The sequence below is a fragment of the Alligator mississippiensis genome, chromosome 11 (assembly GCF_030867095.1).
Source record: "Alligator mississippiensis isolate rAllMis1 chromosome 11, rAllMis1, whole genome shotgun sequence".
NCBI classification, from domain to species: Eukaryota; Metazoa; Chordata; order Crocodylia; family Alligatoridae; genus Alligator; species Alligator mississippiensis.
In genome coordinates, this window is record NC_081834.1 from 60,427,622 (window position 1) to 60,434,424 (window position 6,803).

General features: G+C 50.8%; 1 non-coding gene across 1 annotated transcript; it reads left to right on the forward strand.

Moving 5' to 3' along the window:
• Positions 1 to 260: 260 nt before the first annotated feature.
• On the forward strand, positions 261 to 342 carry TRNAS-GCU (transfer RNA serine (anticodon GCU)). The gene has a single exon. It is a non-coding gene; the product is annotated as a tRNA-Ser (tRNA).
• Positions 343 to 6,803: the final 6,461 nt, after the last annotated feature.

Genomic DNA, 6,803 nt, shown 5'->3' on the forward strand with positions numbered 1-6,803 from the left:
TGTGGTCCCTTCCGACTCTACAATCTATGAATCTATGAATACTGCAGGAATGGCCCAAGACCTTCCAGCAGCACTGCTACCTGCAGGGCGAGATTTGCAAAAGGTCCGACAAGATGGACTTAGTTGTTCTGTGTGTGTTGCGCGCGATGCGGATATTATAAGGGGTCCGGGTGGGCAGCAGGACTTTGTATGGGTGCGCAGGTGCTGTTTTTTGTATCGATAAAGGTTTTTCCTTTTGTGGTGGGAGCTGTATCAAGCATGACAAGGTGGCCGAGTGGTTAAGGTGATGGACTGCTAATCCATTGTGCTCTGCACGCGTGGGTTCGAATCCCATCCTTGTCGTGAGGTACTTTTGTGGGGAGAGGTGGGCATGCTAGAAGAGAGGGACAGGATCCAGCCAGATCTGGACAGGTTGCAGAGGTGGGCGCATGAGAATAGGGTGGGATTCAATGCAGACAAGTGCAGGATGCTGCATCTAGGGAGAAGGAGCCAGCAACACACCTATTAGGCTGGGAATCACCCCTCTTGCCAACACAGTTGCGGAAAGGGATCTTGGAGTCATTGTTGACTCCAGGATGGACATGAGCCACCAATGCGAGGAAGTGGCCGGTAAGGCTAATCGCACCTTGTCGTGCATCTACAGATGCATCACAAGCAGGTCCAGGGAGGTGATCCTTCCCCTCTATGCGGCGCTGGGCACGCCACAACTGGAGTACTGCATCCATATGATGAACAAAGAGATGCATGCATGCATTTCCAAATCTCAGACAGTGCGTGAGGCAAGCAGCCTGCACATGGAAGATCTTCTTGCATTTGTTTTAATCCCAGAACATTTCATGATAAGAATTTAAAACGCCCCTTTCCCAACCATGGGGACACACAATAGCTGTCTCAATGCCTTCTGAATCACACATACTTCATTTAAACAAGCTTTTCTCTGACGGAGAACGGAGAGAGGATCTGCAGCCCAGACAAGCAACTCTGAAGGCCTGATTTTCAGAAGTACTTAACCATACGTGTCCCTGCCCTCAGCCCGGTTCGAACTGCGGTAATACGGTAACCTAAAGTGACACCGCTGGAGCCTGAGAGAAAGAAGAGAAGAGGAGAGGAAAAAACCCATCCTCGCGTACCACATTTTAATACTGCCATTTTCTACTGAATACGTGTATGAAAAAGAAAGCTATAAATAAATAAGGTGCCTCTAGCAGAGGCACCATTCCTGCCCGCAAATACAGGAAGCAAGGACTTATGGAGTGGAGAGCAGGTCACCATCCCACACCACCCTGTGTCCCACTTTCAAAGTTGCCAAGGCACTTTGAAGCTCAAGACCCAGTGGTTTCCACTGAGATGTCATCTCTTAAATGCCTAAGGCCTTTTTGCAAGTGGGATTCGCATACTGCTGATACATTTACCCGGTGTCAACAGTGGACATCAGTCATTCCCATCTGGACCAAAGTAACAAGGGGAGTTCCTAGCTTCAGTCCAGGGCCAAGGTGTCTGCAACAGAGCTGCCCTCTTGGAGAGGTCCAGGACAGAAAGAGCCGCAGAAATGGCACTTCTCTACAATTCTTCAAGGCAGTCCTGCCAAGCGGAGGCATGCCCCTAGGACATGGGGGGCAAGGGATAGGCTGCAGAGCAGCTTTCTGTGCTCTGGCTGCTCTGCAGGCAGGTAAAACTCTTGGGGGAGAAGCTAGAGTTTTCTCCAGTTTCCAAACGGGAATCAAAACTCCATGGATATTGTTACATTAAAACCAACCGTGACATTCACATCCGCTAGCACAGGGCTCCCAAGCACGTTTAGCGAGCGAACCTCCATGTTTCTCCAAATGACCAGGTTTCCAGCAATGCTGCAGGCCTGGCCCTGGACTACCTTAGCATGACAAGAACGGGACCGCAGGGTCAGGTCCGCTGGGAACACGGCCCGAGACTTGCAGCGTAGTTTCCTCCCCACTGATGCCAGGTGTGAGGCAAAAGGGGAGACAAGTTAAGGTCTCTCCCTTTTATTTTCAATCTCCTGGTCACTGGGAGCAAGAAACGCCCAGAATATTTCTGCCCAAGCACGGATCAATGCTGGCGGCCAGAGACTGGGACCAGGCCGGCTCGCTGGGCGCTACCAGCAGCTGAGCTAGACTCGCTGCTGGACAAGGGAGTCTGCACCTCTCGCACCGCTGGCACGGCACGTTCAAACGCAGCCAGGGGTTTTGAAAGGGCACCCTGAGGCAACAGCAAGGAGCCTGATGTCTGAGAAGTCAGGCCTCTCCCAGAAGAGCCAAATTAGGCACAAACAGAAAACCCCTTGATCCCTCATGTCCGCAGCGTGGTTTAAACACTACAATACAAGGAAACAGCGGAGCGTGAAGGGCTGAAAAAGTCCCTCGAGGCAGCTGACATGGACTTCCCCTGTTCCTGGTCTAGAAAGACAACAACCATAGGCCAGGGCTCAAGCCAGACTTTGGACTTCAACAAAGCATCCTGTGCCCCCGTTGGGTCTCCTACCCTTATGGCCACAACCTGAGACTATTAGTCACACGCTAATCCTCTTGCAAAGCTAGCTTTAAAACCCACGTGAGCTACTAGGGCTAATCCAGTTGCTATAGATGAAGAACTAGCTTCAAACAGTATAATGTCGGGCCACTTTGTTGAGCACAGTCAAGGGCTTTCAGGTTGGAGGGAGGAGGAAAGAGCGGTTTGAGCTGCTGACTGGCAGCAGGACAAGACTTCCTACAGGAGCACAGTAAGGGCACTCACTCTGCAGATGAGAAAAAAAGCCAATTCCAAGGGCATTTTATGCCAAATTGTCATCACACCTGTTTGCCAACTAAGGTGGTTTTGCCAGCTCTAAAAGTAGCAGCAGCTGCCACGTGGCAGAGCATGCGATATTTGGGTGGTTTCAATTCCCGTACCTGATTTGCATTGTCCATCTCGGTAGTCATCTCGAGCCGCGTGGCAAGACCTTGCCAGGCAAAAAGGGCAGCTGCTAAAGTTACCTGTGTTGTTAAATGCCTCCTCGAAGCTGCGAAGCTGTGATGAAAGGCCAAGGAGAAGAGATGAAGTTGAAGAAAAAAGTGTTGACAGGACTGCCTGCTCCACTCGCCTCCGATTTTGGTAAGAGTGAAGCGAGTGCACGCTGCACTTGGAAGAAGATATATCCTGGCGCTAAAGAACTTGAAGCTTTAGTAACAATGAAATAGAAGGCAACAGAAATCCCAGGAGTCGCCTGTATGGACTGGGATGTGGTTTCCACAGTCCTGGAGCCCGCTACTGATTGAAGACCCAGGATGTTTTATGGGCGAGGGTGTCAGAGACAGCATGCAGACCCTGGAGGAAGGCTGAGCGCAGGGACAGATGCACAATCAAAGGGCTCCACATCCAGGAGCATGTCGTGCTGGGCATTGTGCAGACATGTGCCTGTTCCCCCTCAACTCCCTGCCTGTCCAGAGCACGTCACCACGGCTGGGGGAGCAGGCAACAGCCGGAGAGCAGGAATCCCGGCGTGTTTTGGCCTCCACAGTTTCCCCAAGGAACTGCCGATGGAGGAAGCGGCAAGAGCGAGGCACTGTGGGATGCTGAAGGACTGCTGGGGCGAGCCGATGTTCCAGGAAATATTGCAAAGCTGTTCCTCTCTATTTAAGGGCCATTTCTGACTGCCTCTTGGGCCCTGCATGTCTGTACCCTCACCATTCGGAGGGCTTCAAAGGAGTTTGAAACAGTATGTCTGCCCATGGCACATGCATCAGGCAGCTCTGACTGAGTACAGCTATATTTCTTCCTATTTAAATTGTGGACCATTAGGAGAGGGGAACTCTGTCCCTTGTTGTTACTGAAAGATATCCCTCTCCCCCAGCCAAACTTTCCACTTGCTATTGCTGTGCATAAGATAGGTTGGTAGATTTTGGAGGACCTGGCCTGCAATATCACAAGTGAGGGAGATACCCCAAATAGCAGCTTTCCCAACCCAAAACTCAGCATCTTCTTCCCTCTCCAAGTGGCTTGCCCGACAGCCATCTCCATTTCAACCTCAGACTGTGATGTCCCATTTCAGGCCCTGCAATGACTGCCAAAATCCAGCAGCAAAGAACGGGGAGGAAGGGGAAGAGATGTGAGAGAGACAGAGAAAGGAAGAGAGAGATAAGCAGGAAATTAGGGCCTAATTTTTCTAATGCAAGAGACAGAAAGAAGAAAACATGAACAAACCAGCAAAGAGCCCGCCTGAAAAGGGTTTTTGAAGTATCTTTCTTACATCCTAAATATCAACTGTTCTGTTATTCTGAGCCCATTTCCTTTCATCTGTGAGGATGTGGGATGGCCATATTTCAAGGAGATGAAAGGCTGTCTACCCCAGCAACAGGCTTGCAGGAGAAGTATGAGCAAGTGCACAACGACTGCTAGTTTCATAGCTGTTCAGGGCTGGAAGGGACCTTACAGGTCATCGGGTCCTGCCCCCTGCACTTGGGCAGGAAAGACTGCTGAGATCAGACGACCCCAGCAAGACGGGTGTCGCTATGTTTGGTGAAGATGGCCAGGGGAAGGACTGTACTACCTCTGGAGGGAGCCTGTTCCAGACCCTTCGGCACTCGGCTTGTAAAGAAGTTTTTCCTTATATCTAGCCTGAAGCGCTATTCAATCAGTTTGTGCCCATTAGTTTGGGTCCTATCACAGCACCCAGGTCTCGTTCAGTCATGGTGCTGGCAAGCGTAGCCCTGACAAACCTGTAAGTGTGCTGTGAATTATTTCTCCCCAGATGGAGCACTTTCCATTTTTCTGTATTAAACGACATCAGGTTGAGGTCCACCCAGTGCTGACATGGTTAGGATCCTCACAAAGCATGAACGTATGCGCTTTGCTGAAAAGGGGAACAAATAAGGACTCACAATTCAATCAGCAATTAGAAAAATATGCCGAAAAGCCCCGCTAATGTGTCTGACCTATACAGACATTGGGAAAGCCAACTCCAACTAATGCGATGCTTCTTCTAGGCCTGCGCTGGGCTTAGCACAGAAGTGCGCGGAGTTTAAAGTAAAGTGCTGTTCTCCCCCCGCCAACATCTGCAAACAGCCTATATGTCCGATTTAGAGCATAAGTTCTTTGGGGCATACATTTTTCAATCAACAAGTAGGGAAGCACAGAGGAAGTCCATTCCGATGCAGAGAAAAGGTAACAGAAGAGCTGGGAAGCCCTCTTGGCTAAACAGGGAAATCCCGGGCCCCTTAAGAAAGAAGGAAGAGGCGTACAAACAAGGGAAGCTCGGGCAGGCCCCAAGGAGGACTATACAAGGATGGCCGCATTTGCAGGGAACAGACAAGAAAGGCTAAAGTGGCGACCAAGCTTAGATTAGCAACAGAAATCAAGGACAACTAGAAGTCCTTCTTTAGGTACATGGGGAACAGGAGGAAAACAAATGGGAGTGTGGGGCCATTGCTCAACAACGCAGGAGAGCTGGTTACCAGCACCCAGGAGCAAGCTGAACTCCTGAATGACTACTTCGCCTCAGTCTTTCACTGGACCAAGGGGAAAACAGCGCCAGGTGGAGTACAGGATGAGCACGGCAGGAATAACTGCCTTCCTACTATTGCCGTAGAATTGGCATGTGATCAACTAAAAATATTAGACATGGACAGGTGAGTGGGACCAGATGATCTTCATCCAAGAGTGCTGAAGGAGCTGGCCGAAGTCATTGAGGACCCCTTGGTGAAACTCTTCCACAACTCGTGACGCTCTGGAGAAGTCCCTGAGGACTGGAAGAGGGCCAGTGTTGCACCCATCCACACGAAGGGCAGGAGGGAGGACCCGGGTAACTACAGGCCACTCAATGACCTTCAGTCAACTGAAATGTCAGAGGTATTGCCAATTAGCAACAGATGCAATGAATCTCCTGCTCTGTTCAGCATTGCTGAGGCCTCCCCTGGGGTCCTGTGTCCTGGTTTGAGCCACATGATTCAAGAAGGCTGTATCGGGAGTTGATTATGCACCAAGTGCTGAGATGCAGCTGCTTGTGGGGTGAGGCATGCTGGAGGCTAGGTCTACAGCACCCCCTGTCATGAAAGAGCCAGGTGCCTGGCATGGGTCATGGTTGATGCTCTCCCAGGGTAACCCTGGCAGCATCGTCATCGTCTGCTGGGGGCATGGGGTAGAAGGAGCAGTTCTGCACAGGAGGTGGTAGGGATCGTTTGGGGTCCTGCCCCACCCCACCTCAATGGCGTGGGCAATGCCACCGGATCCAGTGCAAGGAGGCCAATATTTCCCAACTACCTCCAAGCCTTTCTAAGAACAGCAAAGCTCACAGGGATGCACTGTATTGCCCAAGGATGCATTTAGGGACACGGTTCAAAGGAACCTCAGCCAGCTTTCTGTTTTGTGTGCTTATAACTAACTGCAGCTCAGTGTTAGCCTGTAGACAACTCCCTGGCTGATGCAAAGGAACAGCTAGATGTTTCCCTTGCACCGACACTTGACTGTGCTGCGAAACACTTGAGGCCACTTTTGAGATGCAGACTTCCCTGCTGCTACACTTCACAATATTGATGTCCAAGTTGGGGTTGCCAAATATAGAGTCTCCCCTCAAGGAGTTCACTGGGGGTGATATGCAAATCTCACACCACTAGCATCCTCCTTCATCTGCACTGGGTATTACTTGAAAGCTGCAGTCACCGACCAGGACACTATTGCCCTAGATATACAAATGCAGAGCAGAGATCGTTCCTACCCTACAGGAGCTTGCAGTGCAAGGACCTGGTTTCACAAAACCCAGCAGCATAGAGCCAAAGCAGCATCTCGGAGGTTGCTGCCAATGTAGTGCCAGACCC